The following is a 14,234-nucleotide window of genomic DNA, read 5'->3' as shown; positions in this document are numbered from 1 at the left end:
TGGGGATGGGTTCGTAGTATACTAAATTATTGGAGACAAGAAGAAGGTGATCCCTTTCACCCACCGAATTGCCCCATTGGCGACGAACCTGAAGCACTTACCGGCGAACCTGTTCGAGAAACCATTTTCTCTCTCATTTCTCGAGTATCTCGTCACGATTATATCCTATCCCATATTTTGGATCTTGTTCATTCGCTCACTCCAACCGCCAATCATCCTGGTGTACTAGCAGAAATTAACGAACTTCGCTCTCGTGTGACGGCTTTGGAGAACACGGTGCGAAGGTTACAAACACCAGCAGCAGCACCAGCAGCATAACCAGTACCGTTAACAACATCAACCTCGCAATCTTCAGTACCAGTAGCATCATCGACGTCAACGACATCATCAGCATCAACACCAACCGTATCATTACCACCACCAACAATCACATCCGCACCACGTACCTCAACATCATCATCTGAACTTCGAATATGATTGATGTTGTAGCGTGAGGGTACGAAATAGTATTATTTTTAATACAAAATATTACAAAATATGACACAAGTTTTATTAATTTACGGATGGGATATACCTAAACCTTGCTACAACACTATAGGCAGTGTACCTAATCGTAGAGTAGTGTAGTTTTTAGTAAGTCCGGTTCGTTCCACAGGGAGCTGGTGAAGTTAACGCTATATTATTAAGTTTATTTGTAAAAATATATATATAAATAAGTAGTAGTATTATTATAAAATGGGGGTTTTACCGTTTAATGACCGGTTTGTCGATTTTAAGCGTAAAAATAAATGACAAACATTAAAGTGCGTAAAATAAATTGCGATAAATAAAATGACAGAAAATAAAATTGCGAGTAATAAAATGACAGTAAATAAAGATACGATGAGAAATATAATAAAAGAATTATGCTTATTTAAACTTCCGTAATCATGATGTTTGACGTGTTGATTTTAATTTATTACCATGGGTTAATTGTCCTTTGTCCTGGTTTATTTGATACGTCTATCTGGTTTTTGTCCATAATAGTCCATCGGTCATAAATATAAAGTGCGAGTATCCTCGTCAAATTACCCTTATACCCGAAGTCAAATATTCCAACTAATTAAGGATTTAAACTGTGACGCAGTTATCACTTCTGTCAACAATTACACCAGTTATCACTGTATGTAATTTACCCCTGTTTTGATTAGATATGAATATTAATTTACCCACTTGATCAGTTTGAATAATCAATTACCCAACCCGAATAATTAATTAAATGATTATAATAGATTCCATATGAACGTCACTAAATAGGACAACCATAATCATTATTAATTATTAGGATAATTAATTTGAAGATAGGTTCGACAGACTCCAATGAGTTGTCACTCAATTAGACAATACCCCCCATCTATTAATAGTCAATAGTCCAATTTCCACAAGTGTCGGTCTTTTGCCCAAACCCCAATTATGGTCCAAAGCCCAATTACCCAATTTTAGTAATTAGCCCAACATCATGATTACTTCGTTTTAAATAAGCATAATAATAACTTAGCTACGAGACATTAATGTAAAAAGGTTGAACATAACTTACAATGATTAAAAATAGCGTAGCGTTACACGGACAGAATTTCGACTTACATACTCAAAAGATCTCTATCATAAATCTTATTATTATCATAATTTAAAATTAAAATTAAGATTATTGTTATATCTTATTAAGTTAACATTATGATAGAGATATAGAATATAGTTATTGATATTGATAGATAGAAAAATAAGAAAAAGATAGAAGAAAAAAAAAGATCGAAAAAAATCTCTCCTCCTTCTCATCGTTACATATCATTCGTTTTATAGGTGAAATTATAAATTGAATTTTCATTTACGACCCCTGAACTATGCTCAATTAACAACTTTTTATTATTTAATATTATTCTTATTATGAATTATTTAAATATTATATTTTATTCTTGTGCATAGTTGACTTGTAATTTTTACACCGTTGCGTCGAGCGTTGAGAGTTGGTTCATGCCTCGGTTCTGGATTTTCGAACGTCCTTTCGTATAATTTAATATCTTGTACTTTGCGTTTTGTAACTTGTACTCTTGTCATTTTTAGACGTTCTTCATCAATAATTTGAACCTTTTTGACTGTATCTTGTACTTTTGAGCTTTTTGGACGTTTTGGTCTTTCAAATCTTCGTTTTTGTCTTTAAATCTTCATTTTCGAGCGATTTGCGTCTTTCGTCTTCGCACTTATTTATTTAACTATTACAACTAAAAATAAGGAAATTACATTTAAAAACTTTACATATTGGAACGATATTGCTACTAAATATATGTTCATTTGGAGCACTATCAAATATCCCCACACTTGAGCGTTGCTTGTCCTCAAGCAATACAGAACTTGAAATAAAAACATACATGAATCACTTTTTTATTCATCACATTTTGTACATCAGTGATTTTGATATAGCGGTATAAACAATGACAGTAATGATGGTTAAAGGTGGGTGTGTCATCCACAGTTGCCTCGGGTTTAGGTCAACGACACTTGCAATCAAATAGCCGATTTACTTTCGGTTTCCAAAGCAAAGTGCACATTTGAAAGGTGGTTTACAGTCCCACATGACTATTAAAATGTAGATCCTTAAGGAAATTGGATCTTTATGAAAACATTTGATCTTTTTGAAAATTTAATCTAGCTTTTACCCTAGATAAGTTTTCCAGAATAACCCTTCACCGGTGTTTGCAAAATATTTTTGTGGGTTGTGTGGGTTTCAGATTTGAAACTTTTAGCTCAACACTTGTGGTTTTGTGTTACCCACTTGCTAACCTTGTATTAGGAAAGCAACACGTCCAGTTTACTTGTCCCGTATATTACCTTTCGGCAAACTACCGTCCGGTTGTAAAGGAAAGCGATGAACAAGAAACTGTTAAGGCAATGTCCCGTGACATGCAGATGATTATGGTCTTATTAACGTGTCTGATGCTAGAACTATCCTTGGTAGGAGCGATAGTAAAGATCATCCTATAATTTTTCGGTCTGGCACAAGGTCCTGTCTCCGACCATGCTATGCAACCACCGTTCTTACGGTTGACACCCGATTTGGTTCAGGTGACCTAATGAATTCTGATGAATTCTCAGGATTTTACGTTCAATGGTAATGAACGCATTGAAAATGGGTTTTCAGAAAACAAATCGGTTTGTATTTTTGATCAAAATATTTTCTCGTTCAAGCTCGAGTTTAGATATCATTGAATTCCATGAGTTTGAATTCTCAATCTTTAAGGTCAATCTCTAGGATTGAGTAATATCAGTCTTAAAAGCTGATTTTTAATCTTTAAGGAGATTATCCTTTCTGGGGATCTGATTCATTAGTCTTATCAAGCTAATTTGCACGGTGCCCTCCCCATTTTACAAGACAGACCCTCTCATGGTTAGGATAAGTCTGACCACTTGGCGACCCTGTTTGATGCTGAGGTCCGTGGATTTCCTGCTGATTTTAGTGATGACTTTTCTAGGTTTTTCGTCAACCTACAGCTGGTCTGGACGACAACTTCATGACCTAAATCAAGAAGCGCGTGTCTTTTTCGGAAGACTTTACTTCCTTTTAATGATGGAATTGATTCATCGTGTAGATCCATCTTTCTTTCAAATGTATTACAGTAAACCGGGTAAAACTGATTAGTATCGTCCAAAGCAAAAGTACCTGCAATAATCTTGTACAAAAATATGTGATATTTGTTTTAAATTGAATAACTTGGTACATTCTTCCCACACTTAGTTTCTTTCTTTGCCTTTTTATTTTCTTTTATTTCATTTTAAATGAATTCAAGCGTTTTAGGGTGTTTCTCAATTTATGTCCTTTCCGAGGTAACGATAATTTCGGTATTATCACCTAGTTTTCACCGTTCATAAATATGTATAAACATGATTTTGACTTCATTTAATTGAAAATTTTTCAAATTTTCACAAAATTTGGCAAATAAACCAAGTATAAACCTGAGAGAATTTATAACCCTTCCCCACACTTAAGATCATGCAATGCCCTCATTTGCATGAAATCAGACTATAATTTAAATTCATGAGGGTGATTAGCGTAGAAAAGTGATTAAAAATACCGAGTTTGTAATTACAAAGCTCGTCGAATGATAGATGGCGCCTCATCGTTCATTCCTTCATTTGTTATATCATATTTGTTGTTTTGCGTCTTGTCGTCAAAATTAGTACCTTTTGCTTAACTTTAATGACAGTCTTTGAAAGTGCATTGTTTTACTCTATTTTGTACATAAGATAAAATACAAACATATATATATATATGTATATATATTTTTGAAGTTTGGTTTATAACCCCACTTTTCAAAAATTTATAAAGTATAATATTTTTGGCATACTTTAAATCAATAAAATTAAAAATAATGATAACAAAATTTGTCGCCTCGCCCTCGGGTAAAGTAATTTCGGCTCTATGACCTAGTCTTCAACTTACGACGAATTTTATAAATCATTTTTTTTTTTTTTCAACTTAATGAAATAAAGTAAATTTTGTTTTTAAATATCACACAAAACTTAAATTAAAAAAAAATATTAATTTTATATAAAACCTACAAAACAAAAATTCAGAATGGAGGGAGAAAACTAGTTCTTTAGTGTCTGCTAGCGGAAAAGACCAATCGGATTCCATTCTCGGAACTACACGAGAACAGAATAACTAATTCTAGATAACATCGTCTTCTTTTTAGAACATTTGAATCTCCCCACACTTAGGTAGCTGTGGTGTTGAAATTGTGATTAACTTCATCGTCAATTTCTCTTGGTCCATAATCAACTTGCATATCCGTGACTTTTTCTTTAAGCCATTGGTCGGATTCCTGTGTAATATCCACAATTTCAACAAGTTTCTCCTTTTCTTTAGGTGACAGATTGGATACTAATCGGTTACATAACTTAAAGTTCCCCTTGGTTCTAGCATCGCGAATCCGTTTAATAAGTTTTTTCATTGAACTATTAATAACAGGATCATTTAATTTCGTATCAACAATGGGGTTCTTTATTATCAAGTCATCATTAGGTGTTACTTCATTTTCCCCACACTTAGGCGTTCTATTATTGTTAAGCATTACCGTTGGAGTTGGTAAAACAACATGGTTCTTACCAATCATTTTTATTGGTTCAACGGTTTTGGTTGGTGGAGGTTTAGATTTTCGAATCATAAAGGTGATCGATTTGTCACCACTTTTAAGTGTCATTCTTCCATTTCCTACATCAAATAACGCCCCGGTGGACGCAAAGAATGGTCGACCTAAAATTAGAGGAACGTTTGGGTCCTCTTCTATGTCAATGACAATGAATTCGACTAGAAAGGTTAAATTACCTACTTGAACGGGTAGGTTGTCAGCAATTCCAACTGGGTGCTTAATGGTTTGATCAAGGAGTCGAACACTCATATCCGTTGGAGTTAACTCACCTACACCTAATCTCTTATATAATGAAAGAGGCATAACACTCACACTCGCACCTAAATCTGCTAGTGCATCATACATGACACAATCACTAAGTAGACAAGGAACAATAAATTCACCCGGATCACCTACCCTAGGTGGAGGTTTTGGTGGAACTGTCTTCACCGGGTTTATATTTACGGCTTTTGTTTCTTGCACTTTCTTATTCTTTTTCTTCTTCTTCTTTCCAGAGGTATCACAATCTTTATTACCTATCACTTGCTCATACTCAACTCCTTTTCTTGGAAACGGGATGGGTGGTTTGTATGGTGCCACCACTGGCTTTACATACTCGGGTGGTGGTGGTGTAACTTCTTCATTGTTACTCTCATCTAAAACCTTCCCATCTTCTGATGCTGGTTTTTCAGAATTCGTTGACACCATATTAACATTCTCATTCCGAGGATTTACTTCAGTATTACTCGGTAGCTTTCCTTGTTCCCTCTCACTCATCATGCTAGCAAGAGTACCTACGTGTTTTTCTAGATTCAAAATGGAAGCTTGTTGAGTTCTTAATGACTGATCAAACCTCTCGTTCGTTTGGGTTTGAGATGTAATGAATTGTGTTTGAGATTCAATCAGCTTTGCCATCATTTCTTCTAGATTTGGCTTTTTCTCTTCGGGTTGTTGTGGTGGTTTATACAAGCTAGGTCTTTGTTGATTGAAAGTGTTGTTTTGAGTTGGTTGGTTATTCGGACCTTGTTGGTTATACCAGTTATTTTCGGGTCCTTTTGGATTGTAAAGAATGTTTTGATTTCGATTTAAGTTTAGCCTTGGCGGTTGATAATTATTTTGATAATTATTTCCCGGCCTTTGGTTCATATAGGAAACATTCTCTCGTTGTTCCATCGTTGGTTCAATGTGACAATCTTTCAATAAGTGTGGTCCACCGCATTGCTCACAACTGATTCGTATTGCGTGAATATCTTTATTCATCTTTTCCATTCGTCTTTCGAAAGCATCTATTTTTGCGGAAACGGAATCAAAGTCAGGGCTAGAATCGGCTCTAGCCGCTTTAGATGATCGAAAGATATCTTTTTCTTGGTGCCACTCATGCGAGTGGGAGGCTGTGTTATCAATAATTTTGTAAGCTTCAGTTGCGGTTTTCTTCATAATGGATCCACCAGCGGTTATGTCGATGTCTTTTCGTGTGGCGATGTCTACGCCTTTATAGAAGATTTGTACTATTTGAAAAGTATCTAATCCGTGTTGAGGACATCCTCTCAACATCCTTCCGAATCTTGTCCACGCCTCATATAATGTTTCATTTGGCTTTTGCGTGAACGTAACAATTTCTCCTTGAAGTCTCACGGCTTTGGATGCCGGAAAGAATCGTTTAAGAAATTTTTCAACTAAAACATCCCATGTGTCAATCGCCCCTTCAGGTAACGATTCTAACCAATCTTTGGCTTCTCCCTTTAAAGTCCAGGGAAACAACATGAGATAGATCTGCTCATCTTCCACTTCTCGGATTTTGAATAGTGTACAAATTCTTTTAAACGTACGAAGGTGTTCGTTAGGATCTTCATTCGGTGCACCACTGAATTGGCATTGGTTAGTTACCATGTGTAGGATTTGTCCTTTAATTTCATAATCTGGAGCATTAACTTCTGGTTTAATAATGGCGTGACCTTGGCCCGTGCGTGTGGCTCTCATTCGATCTTCCATACTTAGAGGTTCCGTTACTTCCATAATTGAATTTGTTGAATACGAATCACTAGAGGATTTAATGGTTTGTGGCTCAGGAGGAATAATTAGTGGTTCAAGATCTTGGAATTGTCCTTGAATATGCTCCGGGTTCTTAATTGTGAAGTCGGGTTCAAAAGATGGATTATCGGAAATTTGAGTTGGAGTTCTTGTTCGACTAGATGACGATTCTAAAGAAAAATCAACGGCGACAATATTTGCTAGATGTCTTGATCGAGTTACAGGTGGTGAACGTATGACCGGCGGCGAACGTCTTGCTCGGTGCATTCACTGAATATCCTATTAGTTTTTAAAAAGGAAAGAAAAATTATAATAAGTTATCCAATTAATAGACTTTTCTGATTTTGCCCACGTTTCGAATAGCCAAAAGATGCAGCAGAGGGGCAGGATTCGTTTGGTCTCAATATAATTGAGTACTGTTTGGCTCCAATAACCCGGTCCACGTACAAATCCAACTATTACTACGAACCAGAAAATTTTGATGTCTATTAATTTAACCACTTAAAATAAATTTTCGTAATTTTAAGAAATTTAGAGAAGAAGTAGAAAAAATTCTAAGTCCTAAAAACTAGAATGGCGAGAAATAAGAGAGAAAAAGATTGCGCGTCGAAAAGTGTCGAAAAATGAAAAAGACGAAGAGTGTTTTGTAAACACGCGGTTAATCCAACCTTATAACTATCACTATCTTAAAATTAAAACTACAAATAGAGATTACTAATTGTAATTGTAATTGATACATAGGTAAAAGGCGTCGAAAAAAAAAAATAAGAAAATATCACGAAAAATGGCGTCGCAAAATTTTAAGGCACCTAAATTTTAATCTAAAGAAAAAGTACTTAAGGGATTTTACGGCAAAACTAAAAATTCTAGAAGTAAAAATAACTATGGCAAAACTAAACTTAATACTAAAAGTTGCGAATATAGTCTAAAAATCTAAAGGTAATAAAACTAAAAAAAAAAAATTTTTTATAGACAAAATCTTAAAAATATATTTTTTTTTTACGTTTTTTTTTTTTTTTTTTTTTTACGTTTTTTTTTTCTTTTTTTTTTTTACGTTTTTTTTTTTTTTTTTTTTTATATAAAAAACGAAATTTTTTTTTTTCTTTAAAAAAAAACGTTTTTTTTTTTTTTTTTATATAAAAAACGAAAATTTTTTTTTCTTTAAAAAAAAACGTTTTTTTTTACACAAATTTTTTTTTTTAACTCATTTACTATTCATGAATAGTAAATGAAAAGAAATTAATTAATTTATTATTCACATGAAAGCGACATGATAGTAATTATTAATTACAAGTTACATAATATACCCCTGAAGTATTTAATAAATACGACTTTTTAAAACTTTTACGATTATATTTTGATTCTAAAATATTATTATATTATTATATTCTATTTCAATATTATTATATTATTATATTCTATTTCAATATTATTATATTATTAAAAATATAGCGTTTTAGCGTCCCCGGCAGCGGCGCCAAAAACTTGATGTTGTAGCGTGAGGGTACGAAATAGTATTATTTTTAATACAAAATATTACAAAATATGACACAAGTTTTATTAATTTACGGATGGGATATACCTAAACCTTGCTACAACACTATAGGCAGTGTACCTAATCGTAGAGTAGTGTAGTTTTTAGTAAGTCCGGTTCGTTCCACAGGGAGCTGGTGAAGTTAACGCTATATTATTAAGTTTATTTGTAAAAATATATATATAAATAAGTAGTAGTATTATTATAAAATGGGGGTTTTACCGTTTAATGACCGGTTTGTCGATTTTAAGCGTAAAAATAAATGACAAACATTAAAGTGCGTAAAATAAATTGCGATAAATAAAATGACAGAAAATAAAATTGCGAGTAATAAAATGACAGTAAATAAAGATACGATGAGAAATATAATAAAAGAATTATGCTTATTTAAACTTCCGTAATCATGATGTTTGACGTGTTGATTTTAATTTATTACCATGGGTTAATTGTCCTTTGTCCTGGTTTATTTGATACGTCTATCTGGTTTTTGTCCATAATAGTCCATCGGTCATAAATATAAAGTGCGAGTATCCTCGTCAAATTACCCTTATACCCGAAGTCAAATATTCCAACTAATTAAGGATTTAAACTGTGACGCAGTTATCACTTCTGTCAACAATTACACCAGTTATCACTGTATGTAATTTACCCCTGTTTTGATTAGATATGAATATTAATTTACCCACTTGATCAGTTTGAATAATCAATTACCCAACCCGAATAATTAATTAAATGATTATAATAGATTCCATATGAACGTCACTAAATAGGACAACCATAATCATTATTAATTATTAGGATAATTAATTTGAAGATAGGTTCGACAGACTCCAATGAGTTGTCACTCAATTAGACAATACCCCCCATCTATTAATAGTCAATAGTCCAATTTCCACAAGTGTCGGTCTTTTGCCCAAACCCCAATTATGGTCCAAAGCCCAATTACCTAATTTTAGTAATTAGCCCAACATCATGATTACTTCGTTTTAAATAAGCATAATAATAACTTAGCTACGAGACATTAATGTAAAAAGGTTGAACATAACTTACAATGATTAAAAATAGCGTAGCGTTACACGGACAGAATTTCGACTTACATACTCAAAAGATCTCTATCATAAATCTTATTATTATCATAATTTAAAATTAAAATTAAGATTATTGTTATATCTTATTAAGTTAACATTATGATAGAGATATAGAATATAGTTATTGATATTGATAGATAGAAAAATAAGAAAAAGATAGAAGAAAAAAAAAGATCGAAAAAAATCTCTCCTCCTTCTCATCGTTACATATCATTCGTTTTATAGGTGAAATTATAAATTGAATTTTCATTTACGACCCCTGAACTATGCTCAATTAACAACTTTTTATTATTTAATATTATTCTTATTATGAATTATTTAAATATTATATTTTATTCTTGTGCATAGTTGACTTGTAATTTTTACACCGTTGCGTCGAGCGTTGAGAGTTGGTTCATGCCTCGGTTCTGGATTTTCGAACGTCCTTTCGTATAATTTAATATCTTGTACTTTGCGTTTTGTAACTTGTACTCTTGTCATTTTTAGACGTTCTTCATCAATAATTTGAACCTTTTTGACTGTATCTTGTACTTTTGAGCTTTTTGGACGTTTTGGTCTTTCAAATCTTCGTTTTTGTCTTTAAATCTTCATTTTCGAGCGATTTGCGTCTTTCGTCTTCGCACTTATTTATTTAACTATTACAACTAAAAATAAGGAAATTACATTTAAAAACTTTACATATTGGAACGATATTGCTACTAAATATATGTTCATTTGGAGCACTATCAATGATCTTTGTTCTACATATCATTCTACACCGATTACCTCTTCTTTACGTATCGTTCTTCGTTCGACATGACGATTATGTAATCTCTAATGTTTTGGAGATTATGTAATCTAGTAATAACGATAAATCAAATGAGTTGAATATTTTATTGACTCATTAAATTCATAGTTACCTCCGAAGAAAATATATATGCAAATATATTTTCATAAAGATTGTAATTAAAAATTTCATTCGTACAAACTGTTAATGATGAAAATATTTTAACGGGTGGGTAGTACCCAAGGAATATTTAGAATTCACATTAATAAGTTACACTGTACATTCTTCGAATCTGATTCAACGATCATTTATTATCCTACTTACAATTACCGATATACGTATCCGTTCACCCCAGATTAACCATTTCCATTTAAATTTCATATTTGGATTTTTACCTATCCGAATCCAACAAGTGGCATAATGAAGAAACATTGGCAAAATAAAAATTGTTAGAAACAGATGAATTAATTAATTGAAATTGTAATAGGATTACACGCTAACTGTTCCGGCTAACTGTTCCCAGCTAACTGATTAATATTTAATTTATCGCAATTTACATTCTTGCAATTTTAATTTCTGTACTTTACATACCGTCGGGACACATGTACAACAACACGTCGGATTAATTCTGAGACAACACGTTGTATAATGGGTCATGATATATATTTATTTATTTTACGCATTTTAAATAACGGGACACGTATACAAGGTTTCGACTTATCATATTGATCCATCTATATATATATTTCGGAACAACCATAGACACTCTATATGTGAAGGTGGGAGTTGGCTATACAGGGTCGGAGTTGATTCCAAAATATATATATACTTTGAGTTGTGATCGACACCGAGACTAGTACACGGGTCACGATACGTATTAAGTAATTCGAATATTATATATTTAGTTCATATATGAATTTATTGAACCATTGGACAATCGGACTATTGGACTGCTAACTTTGGACAATTAAAAATGAGTTAAAATGATGATTATTACATATGAAACTAAACAATCCTTCAAGTTTGCCACTTGATTCTATTTTAAACCTCATTTATATCTTGACGATTACAATTCGCATTCACAACTTTTCATGATTCTTGAAAACATCTCGATCGAGAAGTTCAACCAGCCGCACCTCGTCTACGGAATAAAGATTTATGCATACAGTTATGCACCTAAAAATTTTTGAACTCGAAGTTATAGTTAAAACGTATCCGCATCGAATTCCTTATCATCCATTAGCAAAAACAATCACGCGATTCCTTTTCAATTAACTAATTTTGTCACAGCTCCACTTTGATATCTCAGTAAGACTACTCTTATTACAATCTCGATATATATATATACGTTGTTCTTTCGCCATCGTTACCGGAGAACCTTTTATATTCCATCATATTACCATCAGCGTTTAATCATCTAAAAATACAATTCTCCTTAAACCATCTTGGTTTGATAACCAATGACCCAGATCCGATAACTTTGAAAATACTGACGAAGCAGCATGTTGTAGAAGGTCTTAATGACCCAATGTTGATGATAAAAGAAGGAAGTGTTAGGAACGCTCGATAGAAAATTGGTACTGAAAACTGGATTGAACAAACCATGAAGGAGACTCTGAACAAGTTACAAGGACTAAACTTGTACATAAAGAATTATGACGATTCTGTAGCAAACACCTTGCTTCTGAATCTAAACCCTTACGGGTCAATCTTCATCATCATCCTTCGACATTAGAAATTCCAAGATATTATCATATCTTTCATTATAAATATCCTCAATATTTCTGAAGATATTTTCACCACTATCCTTATCTGAAATCATTTATCTCTCTGTAATATCTGCGTTACAATATAAAGGAAACTGTGTTAGTTTCTAAATCCTTCAAGTTTAAAATAGGAATGTTCTGAAGCAGTGTTGGGAACTGATGCATGAACTAGTATAATATAATGAAACTTGATCAACTTCATTATATTACAGTAAGTCATGTTAAGTTTCTAATGGAATATGATGATTCACAGTACCGTCATCATGTGCCATGTTGCACGACTTTTACATACTATCTAATTTCGAAACATATTAAGAACAAATCATCTTGATAGTTCTATTTTCCTGGATATTCTGGTAATTTGACAAATCAAAATCGTGCCATTACCATTCCTTTCTTAGAGCATTAGCTATGTTCATTCCGAATTTTATACCTACGAATTTCGAACTATTGATCGCTTGACTCAAGGACGGGAAGAAGAAACGAAGGGACAAAGTCCCAAAATAGAAATTGGGGTATAGATTACAGCAAATAGGAGAGAGTATTAACTATGGATGACAATGATTATGGAAAACAGAAGCAGGAGCATCGAAATATAAGGAAAGATATTGATGTCGAACGAGGTGTATATAAAATAGTTATTATTTTACTAGAAAAATACTATTAAATACGATACAATTTTACACAAGATATTTATTTATTTATAGAATGGATATACTTAAACCTTGCTACAACACTTATAGGCAGTGTACCTAATCGTACAGTAGTGTAGTTTTTAGTAAGTCCGGTTCGTTCCACAGGGAAATCTTTAAACAAAGCTCAACGCTATATTAGTTTACTTTTATTAAAAATACAAATATATATATAGGTAATATTATTATTATAAAGGGGGGTTTTTACCGTTTAATGACCGGTTTGTCGATTTTAAAACTTTAGTCGCAGTTAAAACCTAATGTAAAATATAAAATAAATACAAGACTTTAAATTAAAGCGTAAAGTAAATAACGATAATGAAATTGCGAATAATAAAAATGCGATAAAATTAAATTGCGATAATTAAAAAGTACGATAATTAAAAGTGCGATAAAATAAAATAACAATAAATAAAAGTGCGATAATTAGAAGTGCAATTAAATATAAAATAAAGGAAATTAAATATGAAATAAAAGAATTATGCTTATTTAAACTTCCGTAATCATGATGTTTGACGTGTTGATTTTAGTTTTATGCCCATGGGTTAATTGTCCTTTGTCCTGGATTATTCAATATGTCCGTCTGGTTTTTGTCCATAACAGTCCATCAGTCATAAATATAAATTGCAAGTGTCCTTGTCAAATTATTATTATACCCGAAGATAAATATTCCAACTAATTGGGGATTCGAATTGTAACAAGGTTTTAATACTTTGTTTAATGAATACACCAGGTTATCGACTGCGTGTAAACCAAGGTTTTACTACTTTGTTAACAATTACACCAATTACCCTTGAATGTAATTTCACCCCTGTTTTAATTATTCTAGTGGCTATTAATCCATTCCCGTGTCCGGTTAAATGAACGATTATTCGTACATATAAATACCCCGCCCATCGTGTCCGATCGAGTGTATATGGTAATTTATAGGGACGCCCAATTGTAAATCTTTATATTAACATTAACAAACTTTCATTTAGTTAAACAAATATAAAGCCCATTAATAGCCCATAGTCTAGTTTCCACAAGTGTCGTTCTTTTGTCCAAACCCCAATTATGGTACAAAGCCCAATTACCCAATTTTAGTAATTAGCCCAACATCATGATTACTTCGTTTTAAATAAGCATAATAATAACTTAGCTACGAGACATTAATATAAAAAGGTTGAACATAACTTACAATGATTAAAAATAG

This window comes from Rutidosis leptorrhynchoides, chromosome 7, assembly GCF_046630445.1.
Source record: "Rutidosis leptorrhynchoides isolate AG116_Rl617_1_P2 chromosome 7, CSIRO_AGI_Rlap_v1, whole genome shotgun sequence".
NCBI lineage: Eukaryota > Viridiplantae > Streptophyta > Magnoliopsida > Asterales > Asteraceae > Rutidosis > Rutidosis leptorrhynchoides.
The sequence above is the reverse complement of the archived record's forward strand: the minus strand, read 5'-3'. Positions refer to the sequence as shown.